Genomic DNA, 13,527 nt, shown 5'->3' on the forward strand with positions numbered 1-13,527 from the left:
TACATGGAAGGAGACTGGAGGAGATCAGGGTCACTGCCATACAAGTATGTAGCCTCTCTCTCTAGGAGGGATAGCTCTAGTGTTGCACCCTGCTTACAAACCTTTAAGATTTTTCACAGAATGGAAAGAAACCAATGTGTGTAAAACTGGAGGCATTTGCCAGGATCCAGGTTCAGTGCCATACTTGAAGAAAAAAGTGGTTTGCATTATTCAGAGTCCATATTTCATTTTTAAAGTGAACTAAGGGTCAAATTCTCACCTGATATAAACCTGCTCCTTCAGCTTCCTTCAAGTTCTGTCTCTTTATATCAATAAAGCATCTCTCAAGCATGTAAGCTGTTCTTTAGTACCTAATAACAGAAATATAATCTGGCAAGCAGACGGTTTTGACAGCTGCCAGTGTACTTCAGATCCAAAGAAGATTCCTTGAACTTCAGCTCTTCCCTCCTTCTTTAGACTTTTATTAAAAACAGGATCTATTTCTTAGTCTCTCGTGTCATACACACTTATTGCAATGTTAGTTCAGCACACTGCCCATTTTCTCCAAACATCTGAATTCTGCTCCCCAGCTGTAAAATCCTTTTCCTCAACTCTAATCAGCATTAAAATCTCTTATTCCCAACTGAAGTTCTGACAATTGCAGTGCTGGTCCTCCTGTTTGCATTTAAGTCAAGAAGGCTCACATTTCAGATCAGACAGTGCAAAATGCCATGCTCTTTTTTTTTTAAAAAAGATCTCTTTTGAGCAGGGTATGCAAGGCAGCAAGGCATTAGAGCTATTCTAACTTCAATGACTTGGGTAGGTTTTACTATGAAAACCCCAATCAAAAGTTGAAGCAGGTGTTGTTGACACCTGGTCACAGCACACAGAGGGTGGCACTTCAGGTCTCCTCACTCTCAGTGTGGCTGTGGGCTTGTGCAGACAAATGCCCCTGGATATATTTGACCTTGTCTTTCTGGGGCAATGTCACTCCCATAAAGGGAGAGAAATGTGTGCAGCACTGGGCTGTGTTTCCCAGGTGCTGGCACTTTGGCACTAGTGCAGGTAAGTGGCTTCCAGGCTGCTATGGGCTAGTTCCTGACAAGGCTGACAGTCAGCAAGGGGTCACTGCTGCTCTCCTGTCCCTTTCTCAGCAACACTTGCTTAGGACTCCAAGGAAAACACCAGCATTAGTCATACACGCACCAGCTGTAAGGATCCACCCCTTATACACCCTATTCACATTGCCTGATCCCAGATGATTTTAGCTGGCAACTGCTTTAAAATGTGTCCATGCTCTGGCCAGCCCTGGACTAGCTGGCGCTGCATGTGGTGAAGCCTACTTATCAGGGAGGCTTGAAAACTGTTTTGTTGATCCAAGTTTTCAGGAAGGTTACTTTTTCTTTGAGCTCATTACCATTCCTGCATTGAGTGCTGTCCATTCACACTTCCAAGTATGCTTTTTGGACAAAGCAAGCACATCTCTATCTTGACACTTTTGCCTTTGTCTTCTGGGAGTGAGTTTGTAGGTTAGGTGATATCACTGGAGACAAGGAAGTAGCATGTGGCATTTGAATTCCTGAGTATTAAAGAAATATTTCCAGATAACAGTCTGCAAAAAAACACATAGACTGCAACTTGCATTTAAGGCTCATCAAATACCTTGGAATAGCAACCAAAATAATAAAATCACACAGTGCTCTTAGACAAGTAATAGGTAGGGAAGGGAAATAACTGTAAGGGATAATTATTGTCATTGTATTGAACCCTTTGGAAAAGATTTAGAGTTTGTGGAAAGAAATGACCATTCAGTTCTGCAAATAGAGGCACATGAAGCTGTTGCACAGTGCTAAAATATTTGTAAGGAATTAGAATTGTTTTATCAGTCATCAGATTTAAGGAAACCACTCTTCATGTGTCATGGGCTGTGATTTCAACATACTTTGTGATTTATTGCCAAGGACTAAGAAACTTCGGGGATATTCTCTGAACTTCTCACCTTCCCTAGGACTGACTGCCACTGAAATGCACATTATATGATCCCTGACTAAAGGCTTCTAATGTGTGATTCAAACTGAGACTTGACCAAGTATTTGATGGGAAAACTTGCATTTTCCCTGAAATTTTGCTTTATTTTCCTGAAGATTTTTAGTGCTAAGATTAAGTCTATTTTAAACTGATTTACTGAATTACATCACACAACTCTATTCAACAAGGCAGCCAGCTGAGGAAATTTCAAATCTTTGTATTATTCTTCTAAAATACTTGATAACTTCAAGTGCATGTCTTTGGGATAGTGCAAAACACTCTCATGGAAGGACTACCAGTTTCTTTTTACTTGAGGAAGACTGCTTGATCAAAGCTACCGTATAAATCTTGCAAAACTGTCAGGTGTTGCTCTCCATAACACAGTAATAAGAGCTATTCTCTGATACTAATTAAGAAAAACATTTCTCCCTGGCAGTGGTTTTCCTTTGATGTTCCTATCAGGCCAGTGCAAACAGGCAAATACCAGAGAGCTGAAACCTTATTGCTGCTGGTGTGTCACTGGTATCTAATACTGCAGGTCTGTTTGTCCATACAAGCATAAGGAGTTTTCTGTATAAAGTGTTTAAGCCCTAATGGGAATTTCCCCCTAAAACTCTCTCCTGCAGATCCAATGAAAAATGGGCTTTTTACTGTTGATCTCTGTGTATGTATCTTCCTCTTCTCACAGTTTGAGTTCGTTTTGCAATAGAAGCAGCTTGTGCTTATTTCCTTTCTTTTTAAACCCTGATAATGACAAATAGGTCTTAAAAAGCTATTTCTTGTTTTTCTGCATACTCCAGGTATTGCAATACAGTGGAATTACCTTTGTAATAAAACACTCGCAGATTGTAAATTAGGCATAGAAAAATATCTATTTAGGCCACCTGGTCTGAGACATCTGGAGGTTTGATTCACATTTTATAGCAGAGAAGTAGTGCTGGTTTCTGTGACACAACTCCTGATTATCACCTGAGTGAGTCAGGTATGAGTACCTGACACAGAACACTCGAGCAAATCTTGATAGGTGTAAATCCAGGGGATTTGGGGTGTATTAACATATTGATTGAGGTTTATACAATTTTCTTTAAGCCCTTTGGAGGCAGCTCTTATCTGCTCTGTTTGCTTTAGACATTTGTTCTGAAGAATTACATTCCCTGGCCAAAATGCCATTCAAGAAAGGTAACCTGTACTTCCTATGGAGTGTTGTGAACCACTCTGAGGACACAGCACAGTGAAGAACCCAGCTCTGCCAGCAACCATGTCAGGGCATTTGAATTTTATCTGCCTCATTTTTTTTTATTTTTTTATGTGAGGCTTTCCTAATCACTAGCAATTTAAAGATGATGCATGTCTGACAGCTGATGTTCTAGGGGTAGGTTCTGCATTCACTACTTCAGCAACTTGAAGTAAAATGTGAAAGGTTAAAACACTTTGCTCTAAATGTTTTCTAAATTTTCTTGCTGAAAGACACATTTTGCTGGGTTTAAAAAAAAAAAAAAAAAAGAGAGTCCTTCACTATATTTTTAAAGGATTACATGGAGAAAATTTCCCTTAACTTTTGAAATACATATTGCTTCTTCCTCTTGGTAGTTTTTTTTTCCCCCCATGCTATCTGCCAATCAACTTTTTTCAAACACTGCTCATTTGTAAATACCTAATAAATACCTAAGCTACATTAAAGGATAGTACCTAAGATCTAAGAGGCTGCCCTTTCTCTTTCCTGCTCCCAGCTCTCATCTGGTGTGTTTACAGCACAGTGCCTTTGTCACAGACACAGAATTTGTGCAGTGAATATGCACAAGTGTTAAATGTCAGGCTGTAAACCAAACACTCCCAGGAATGGGAAGCATCATGAAGGGGTTCATATGATAAAGAAACATAATTTTCCTGGGTAAACTTGAAACAACCCTGGTTTCTTGACTCCCAGTTTCAAAACTAATTGCATGTTCTGAGATCACTTTGGCTCCAAGTGATGAATGCCATGCCCTGTAATATTTAATAAAGCTTTTCACTCTTACATAGAAGAATGCTCTGCAGAATGATGGATATAGAAAATATCCCAACTTAATAAAGTTGATTTGTAGGTCAAGGGAATTAGTCTAATAATCATCACTGATGATTAAAAGATGTTGAAATGCACTGGATCCCACACTTCAACTGTGGCTAGTTTATTTTAAAATTCCTCATGCTGGAAGGAGGAAAGTTGTGTCATAGCTGGGTGATTCACACCATGCAGTGAGACCTTTGGTACAAAGTATTTTCCTCTTTAGAGACTTGTGTGACCTCTGGTGTGGCTGAGGCTCAGAGCTGCTCTTCCCAGCTCCCACGCTGAGGCTGACCCCCATGCTGGGAGCTGGGATACCTCAGTGTGATCCTAACCTCTGTCTACTCTGAATTTGGATAAAGAGTTTTCCTTATTTGTACCACTGCTGTCTTTGCCTAGTCTTCTTCTATAGGAAGTCTGAAGTTTGGCTGCAAAATTTGCCTGTTGTTTTGTGGGGCTCTGCACTGCAGTGCTCTTGTCTTGCTAGGAATGAGGGGTATCTCAACTCTTTGGGATCTGTTGTACCCCTGCCCACCAACTCCTGCTGCTGGACCACCTGAAGCAGCTGTGTTACTCCTGCTCTGGAATATCTTCCTCCACCTCCAGCCAGACATGTCCAACCCACAAGAGGGGCTCCTTCTGTACATTGTCTTCTGCATTTTAATTTTTCCCACTGAGCACTCCATTCAGACTGGTGTCCAGCACATTCAAATAAACAAAAATACTTAATAATGAAAAAGCCACAGGCAATAGTTTTGCTGGGGGAGGTAGTATTTTATCCACGATGACTGCTCTGAAATTAGGATGAGAAATTGGAAGAAGTGGCAAGGGGAAGCTCAAAGTATTTTGGAGATTTCTTGGGAAAGCACATAGGGTTTTTTGACATTTATTTTGTGTGATATGATCAGTGTATGCTGAGTGCATTATGGAGGTGACTCATTCATTGCTTGGGTGCAGGAGGATGAAAGAGAAACAAGAGATGTTGGCTGTATCCTTGTAGAAAACTTTAAGTTTTCTTTACTAAACTTTCTGTGGGGTTCTTGTTTTAACTTTTCGTAGAAAACCCTCATCTTAGTCTTAGTCTAATCATGATGTTACTCACAGAGGAAGACATTTTCCCATCTGAGCAGCCAGCATGGAATAAGGACTACAGGTGATGTGAATTAATAACACAGGAAAGAGAGGTGGAATACAAAAGGAACAATATTGAAATCAGAACTTATAATATATTGCAATTTATGGTTGTTTGGGGTTGTACAAATACTTTCCTATGATACAGTCATTTAGATATTATCCTTAGAGAAATCCATTTAGTCAGATAAATACAAGAGTATGGTTCAGGGTATTTTTTACCCTTAATGCACTAACAGTCTTGGTTCTACTTGGGTATTTGTTTACACAGAGTATTAAGTTCATAAATCTTAATTTAATTTTTGACCATGACAGTGATCAACTTCTTGCTTACTAAATCCAGCAGGCACAGCAAACTGTACATGGAGATAGGACTCTCTCCAAGGGGAGACCACTTTGTTTGAATGCTGACTTTGGTGCAATAAAATTACATTAAACCATTCTAATGGTTCTCCTTCTTCATCAGAACAGTTCATTGATTGACTTGAAGTTTTGGTGCCAAAAACAGTGTTTTGTTTTCAAAATATTTAAATGGGACTCCTTGTATGTGCCTTCTGTTGTTATTTCCCCAGCCCAGTGGAGGTTTATTTAATGACCATCAGGGGGTCAGCTGCCTCCACTTGCCCTGGGCCCCAGGTGTGTGGGTTGTGTGTGGGTTGTGTGATCTGCCCAGCTGGGGCTGTTCCCGAGGACTCTTTCCTGGTACAGGGTGCAGAGGGAAGGACTTGACCACCTTCAGTGTTGGAGCCCACTCTGAGCTTGGCAGCCAAAGGTAAGGCAGCCTTAAAAAAATGAATATGCTTGATTTTGAAGTTTGTAGCAAATAGGTGGGAGGGTGAGGGGTTGGGCATATGAATGAGCTGTCTTTATTTGACTTCCATCAGAAATAATTTATTAAGCCTAATTTGGAAGGCTGTATGGACAGATCTTGCAGATGCTGAAATGGAAGGATTGCTTTAGCCAACATATGGAAAATATTTACAGACCTTACACAATGGTGATATATAAGAGTAAACAGAATGTCAGATAAGCCCTGCATTCCTTTATTTTCACTTAAGACTCAGGAAAAAATATATGCTTTTTTGCTAGCAGGGAAAGAGGAGGGCATGTTGGAGGGCAAACTGATCTGGAGAAAAATGTGCGTGTTAAGCAAAGTGAAATATCAGCTTTAAAAGCCTTAAATAATTCACATGCCATGATATCTCCTCTGAAGTTTGTGCAAAGGCTGATTTTTGTGGACTAGGAGCTTAGGTTATGGCTCAATTTTCTGCCCACCTCCACTTAACTTGCAATTGGAAGTCAAAATATCACAATTACTTCGATCCTGCTCATGGTGGGAATGGGAGTCAGGGATATGCCTGTGCCAGCTGGGGAGGGGGACAAGCCAGTCCTCAGGTCAAGTTAAAGCTATTCTTCCTTTTCTTGGCCGCCAAAGTGGTACCTTCGGATTTCTCCTGGAAGCACAGTCTGGGAGGGTTCGCTGGGGCAGCTCCGCCGGGAGCAGCGCTGAGCGGAGCTGGGAGCCCGAGGCGAGGCTTTTACACAGAGCTCGTCTTCCCAGAGCGGAGCTTAGCTGCTTGGGCTTAGGCGTGGTTTTACACTATTTCAGTGCTTGTATTGCATAAATCTGTATTCGCCTGCTCCCCAAGCCCCTCGGCATTCCCTGGGAGCATCGCGCAGGAACAGCGCTGTGCCGCGGGGTCGTTGCTCCGGCAGGAAAGGCAGGAACAGGCTGACAGCTCCAATGGGATGCGGCACAGCTGGTGCTGACCCTGCTCTGCCAGCCAGCAGCCAAAGCAATTCCAGCCAATGGCCTTGGCTTGCCAGAGTTTCATTGCAGATTTATTAGTATGGAGTCCTACGCAAATGGTTTCTCATTCTCCTCAGTGGTGAATGGACAAGTGATTCCTTTCCTCTCCTCTCTAATGTTGCTAATATATAGGAAATTCAATATATTGCTCGCTAGGTTGGGGGGAAAATGCATCTTTGACCAGGTATGTTACTAAAGTGGTCTTAAGAAATGCTAGCTTGTGCAAAATACTGGTGGTTTGAAACAATGACATTTTTAAGTGTTGCTGACCTAAGAACTTTCTTTGACTTTTGCTGTTGTTTCTTTTGGATATGCTTAGTTGTTTATCTAAGCAACTCTGGTCATTGAATGAGGTTTCAAGAGAAAAGGTAAGCAGAGGAAACAAATGAATATAGGCAAATACAAATAACTTCTGCTGTAGCAAGTAAATTTCTTTCATTTTGAAACTCTGAGACTATTTTAAAATATACTGATTCAGTACACTTTTTCATGTTTCTAAAAAGAGCAGGGTTGAGAATACTTACCCACACTGAAATGCTTAGGAACTACCTAAGATTTGTTAGTTTTGGCACAGGCCTGCAAAGGCAGTCTAATGTCATCATGTTTGGAAAAGGAGGACAGTGGCAAAGGGTGATTCAAGTGCAGCATAAACTTAGTTAATTTACAGCACAGTCTTGCTTTTAATAAAAACAGGAGAATTGGTACACAGTGCTGGCAGAAAGCCTGAGGCAAAATCAGATTTAGCTGAGGATATCAATCAGGAAGAGCAGCCAATGTTTGCCATTGCTACATTTATTTTTTGTTGCTTAACCTTTTCAAGATTACTAAATCTGTGTGTTGGGTTGGGTTTTTAAAATTCTGCTCGTTTTGGTTTTTTTTAAAGGCCAGTCTGTAACTGTGTCTGAGGTACTTTTTATATGACTGTGGTGTCCTGGTCTGCTCTAAGTTGCACTGACAAACACACACCAGGTCACTTGCTGCTTGGTGCTCACTCACGTCAATGCTGGGTCCAATAAGAACCAGCTGTGAATGCATCTGAGCTGTCTCTGATACAGTTCCAAGTCTGGAAAAACTAATTCCTCCCTTTCTTTGCAGACAGTGTTGTGCAATGGCCTGAGCTCACTAAATTCTTCTGTTGTTCAACAGCAAGTAACCTAGGTACTACATCTGCTTTGATGGCAACTGACTTGTTGAGGCAATAGATGTTTGGGAGATTTTTGCACTCTGAGACCTACTTTTACTAATTCACCTTTTTATGCCGTTGGAATTAAAAGAAATCAGTACACTTATTACTTCATTATTTCCATACTATTTTGCCAGCTAAGTAGACCTGAAAGACACTGGTTTTGGCAGAACTCCAAGAATCAGGTTAATTCTGTTGCTGCTGTACACACAAAAACACTGTTAGGGAGTTTCTGTTAGCTGCTTATAAAGTGCTTTGAGGAAACACTTTATAGGAAAGATGTGAAATGGTACCATGAACTAAGGTGACTAATTATGAAACCATATGGAAAATCAAATGATAATGCAAGAAAAACAACCCGGATGCTTTGGTATGTGGTATTGTAATGTTTCCTGGAAGGGGTGAGCTTGGCCAGCAAGATTTCCATCATTATCCCTTTCCTCTTCTACCCACTACATCCCTTGGCTCTGTAGTGTCTTGCAGGTGTTGTTTGTTGCAAAATACATCCAATCCCCAAGGAATCTTGACAAGTACTCAACAGACAATAAGCTATTTGTGCCCACTGATCTCTATTTCTACTTTTGGAGTGAGAGATTTGCTGTGGTTTTTCTTCAAGAGGTTCTTACCATCTGCCTTAATCATTTTAGTGTTTACAGGTCTGCAGTTGTTGACAGCATTAACTGCATTGTTTGTTGCCTTTCCTTCTGCAAGTTACACAGAAACACCATCTCAGCCACTTTCCTATTTTAGTATTCCAGCCTGCAATGTAGTTTTCCTGGGCTGTTTATTCTCTGCAGCTGTACTCCAAGGTTCCAAAATGAGGGCTGAAAGATAGAATCAGTTAATGCTATCAGCATTAATATTTGTGCTTTATCTTTGTAAAATACTAATGCTAAGATAAGAAAATGGCCACAAATACAGTTTACAACAGCACTGTACTTACAACTTGCAATGTTAGCAGCCTGCAAGCTGATCTATCTTTGTAAGCAAATGTATATTCTAATTTCTCATATCCTTTCCAGTAAATACAGCCTATGTTCAGAGCCAGGATAATCAGCTCCCTGAGTTGGTAGAACTGCCTAAGATTTCCAAGGACTACATGCTCACAGCTCAGGACTAGTTTGGGTTTGGCAAGACTAATTATCAAAGAGAAAAAGCAGTAAGAATCAGTTCTTGAGAGAGCTCCTGTGATGTCAGGGAATGTAGCCCAGTTACAGTTAGGATAAAAAGTAGAAAAAGCCAAGGACTACAACTGGTGTGGAAGCAAAAAGCAGTTACAAAATGGAGGGGTAACCTGCACAAGGACTTAACAGATTAGGAAATAACTGTTGAATGTGGAAAAAGTTTCTGTCCATGCCTGGTGTTATACTTGGGTTTAAGGGTAACAGAGAGATGAAACCTTAGACCCAAATCAGAACCTGAGTCAGTGTTCCTGGCCTGAGCCTATGACTCCCCAGTTATGGATTCCCCAGAGGAATGGACTGCCAGGGATCTAATGTTTGCACAGCCTACCCTTCCCTCTCTTAGGTGCCTTGTTCCACCTGGTGCTTCTAACCCTAGAGTTCCTCTTTATCCTATCATTAACCCTAGAAGCTGGCTGATCAGTCTATAGTAATGCCCAGTTATGGCTCAGATAAATACTTCAGTATTTATTAATTTTGTGTGGGTGATCTATTATTTTGGTTACCCGTTTGCATTCTGTCCTTGCTTGGAACTGTGTCTCTCTCCTAACCTAGGAATGGGCTGAACCTCAACTTGTGGCCACCAGTTGTGACCCAGAGGCCCTGGGTGAAATCCTTGTACAGCTAACCTCCTGTTCTGGCTGCCCTTTTTCATCCCATAGCAGTCAAGGCTATTCTTCCAAGGTAATGAGCAGACTGGGTGGTGATCATCTAGCCCTTATTACATCATGTTCCTAAGAATTAATAAGTTACAAAAAGAAAAGGATAAATGCCTTTACTTCAGGCCTGTTCTGCTAGGCAGGCAGTTTCTATACTGGTCTGCAGTGAGGCTTGCTGTAGCTACCTCCTGACAGAGCCTCCCCAAAACCTCCCTGTCATGGTCACAATTTGTGTTCTTCTCAAAAAATGGCCTCTGGTGGGACAGTTTGAAATGTCCTTTCTCCAGCCTCACAGTTTCAAAAGGTTGAAAAAGTGTGGTATTTCAGGACTGCTGTTCTGTTTTCAAAAACTTCATTTTAAATGTAGCCTTGAATAAATGATTACTAACTCAGCTGGGGACCAAGGCACTGTCAAGCTCATGGAAACATGCTAACAAATGTAATGCTGACTAAATGTCTAGTACATTTTGTCACATTTTTGAGAAATGTCACAAGGTAAAATATTCATTCTTTGGCAAGGGGAGGTCTCAACTTGGAGGTGCCAAAGGAATTCACAAAGCTTTGGAAATGTCTACGTATCCCTTTCTCTAGGGAAAGAGAAAACTCCAACATAATTTGCATGACTGTTTACATCTGAAAATGAAAGCTGGAAGCCCAACAAGGACACATGAATTTCAACAGAGTTTGTTGCCACAATTATCGCTCAGTGGAATATTGCTTCCGAAGCTGTTGAACTTGTTCTCAGGGGTCTGCTTTGTAATTTATAGGGTTTGCATTTTATAATCTAATTGGAATTTGCAAGATTTTTATGCATGTTTGCTTATAAAAATCAAGGCTGTGTACTGAGTGTTTAAATTCTCTGCTGTGCTAACATAGATATGAGTAGAGTGTAGTCAGCAGTCCAGTCACTTAACTCCAGGAGAAGCAGGCAATCCGACCTGGCCTTGGATGAAACAGCTAAGATCAACTAAGGCATAGAAGGCCATTAGAGCAACAATTTCTTGTAGTATTTCTGAGATAATGGATACAAAATCTGATGTGAAAGAGTGTGCTCTGTTCAGCAATTGTCCCTCAGACTGGACTTATTGTACTATCAGTATTATTATTTGATGGTTTAGGACTCTTCCCCTGGGGCTGGTGGTGTGTTTGGTGCAAGCACAGGTGTGTTGCAGCACAGCACTGTCTAAAGCAGCACAACCTGAATCTTCACACCCTCCCCACCCGTGATCAGGTTTACTCTGCCCTGGAAAATAAAGTGGATCACAGGTCTGAGGATTCTTAAGTATATTGTACAGTACTCTACCCATCTCCTTGTCGTGGGCACTTGAGCTTCTAAGAGATTGAGTAGTCTGTGCATTTCCCAGCCTCTGTGTCCTTTTCGTGTGCCTGTGTTTGGGTGGGAAGCTGAATGATTTTTTTTTTTTAATTTTAACAACTAAGAAAAGGTGGCGTAGGGACATTCAAAATGCACACTGCTGCAGCTCTTGGGAAGAGTTGGTATTTTCCGTGTTGGTGGATTAGCCAAAACTCATGGCAAGAACTGGTGGAAATTAGTTACTCCAAGTAACTGGGGAAGGCAGGTTCTTTTGTTTGAATAGGTTGTGAGAATTTGTCATGTCATTAATAACATGACATTAATTGCCTCCCATGTGTTTCTCCCTAACTGCTTCCCTCAGGCATTCATGCTCTTAATATTTCCCCATGTATTCATATGCATTTTTCTCCTGACCTTTCTGTTGGTTTTTTGATTTGTTTTTTATTGGGTTTTGTGGGGGGGATTTTGTCTTTTTTATTTTAGTTTCTTCTCTTTTTTGAAAAATTTCATTTTCTTCCCACAACACCCCTTTGTTTTTTATCCCCATGCCCTGTTGGCTGTGGCATCCAGTTAATGTTACATTTCAGGCCTTCGGATCACATCTGTTAAAAATCTCACGATTGAGCTGCATATCATGCACTCAGAGTTGCTGAAATTTTGTAGTGCAAGGTTTGCAGCAAAAGTTCAGAGAGAGCAAGCTACTCCCCAGTCGAGAGCAAGGTACTTCCCCAGCTACTCCACATACTTCCCCTACTTTTCTAGTGGGTTCTGAAACCCATGTCAAAGTGTATGCTAAGAAAGAGAAGTTACTGTTTTTATTATAATATACTGTTATTTTGTCTGTCTTAAATTTTGCATGGATTTCTGGTCTCTGATCTGCATGGCAGTTACTATAGGATTAACCAATGCTGCAAGGACAGCTACAAACAACTTACTGTTTTTAATCAAAACTGAGGGTTTTATTGAACAGGTCCCCAAGACAAAACTGAAGAGTTCTGATAAAATTATGATAGTTGCCACCATGGACTTCAAACAAACTCTTAATCAGCCTGTCATTTCATATCCCCATTGTAGAACAAAAAGTAAAGCAGAAGGGTTTCTGTCCACCAAAAAGCTCCAGGCTAGCATGCAATATGTAAGCTCTGTTTATGACAATCACTATTTCATGCTTTTGCTGATTTATATCATACTTGGGTGAATAATACCTTGTACAAAATTGATTGGCAGATTGTTGGTTGTCCTTAACCTTTGGTGTGTCTGAGGGTGTTGAACCATTATCAGTGCTGGGAAGAAGCACAAGTTAGCCAGGAACTGGTATTTCATCATGTCACTCTGGTGGTATGAGCCTGCTGATAGCCTGTGATGATGGATCAGGACAGTTGGCCTTGGAGAAAGTCTTGCCTGTTTAAGGACTAACATGAGGACAGGCAAGATAGCTGTCATGCCTCCAAGCTGTTTCTGTGTAAGAGAAACAGACCACTGGACTGTTTTGCCAGTTAGGATGGAAAGTGTGTTTGGTTTATGTCTCATATAAATAATAAAAGTAATAAAAGACACAAATACCTCACCGCAAATGAAGCGGTCAGGAACAAATTTAAGAGAAAAACAAATAGCTGACCAAAGCACATTAACCACTCGGACTTAAGTCTGACTTCAGTATGCAATAAAGGGCTTTATTAGCCTACACACTTGATGTGCTCTGTTGATTTAAGCACCTAGAGGGTTTTTTTCCCTGCTTCTGGCAAAAACAACTGATGAGAATAATGGTGTTCATGAATGTCCCTCACTGGAGAGAAGAAGGGTGCCAGGACTCCTCTTGTTCACTCTTGTCTCTGCCCAGAAGGGCAGTCAGTGCTTGCTCTGTTAGGAGACGCTGGCAGGAGCATGTGTTTCCTTGGCAGAAGTGCAACCTGTTATACACACACACACACACACACCAGTACACAATGTCCTCTTTCCTTGAGCAATGGAAATTAGCATTATGCTGTTTCCTAGCTCAGACATCCAAGCCTGCCTTCCAGAGAGCTGTGCCTGAGTCCCAGCCCCCAGCTCCACTGGCCAGGCTGGGGGCTGGGATCCCACAGCTGCAGCCCCCAGAACTCTGGCCTCTTGTGAGAGCTCTGTCTCCGAGGGAACTGCTGAAGCCAAGTTCACATTCAAATAGTCTGTCTTGCCATCTATCAGCCTATATCCTGGC

General features: G+C 41.3%; 1 long non-coding RNA gene across 1 annotated transcript in view; it reads left to right on the plus strand.

Annotated features, from left to right (window-relative positions):
• The first annotated feature begins 7,060 nt into the window (after window positions 1-7,060).
• The window catches only part of LOC130256400 (uncharacterized), a 48,165-nt gene continuing 41,698 nt past the window's right edge, over window positions 7,061-13,527 (plus strand). The window contains exon 1 of the long non-coding RNA XR_008841104.1: window positions 7,061-7,176. This is a non-coding gene — a long non-coding RNA (uncharacterized LOC130256400). The remainder of the gene's footprint in view (window positions 7,177-13,527) is intronic.

This window comes from Oenanthe melanoleuca, chromosome 8 (assembly GCF_029582105.1).
Source record: "Oenanthe melanoleuca isolate GR-GAL-2019-014 chromosome 8, OMel1.0, whole genome shotgun sequence".
NCBI classification, from domain to species: Eukaryota; Metazoa; Chordata; class Aves; order Passeriformes; family Muscicapidae; genus Oenanthe; species Oenanthe melanoleuca.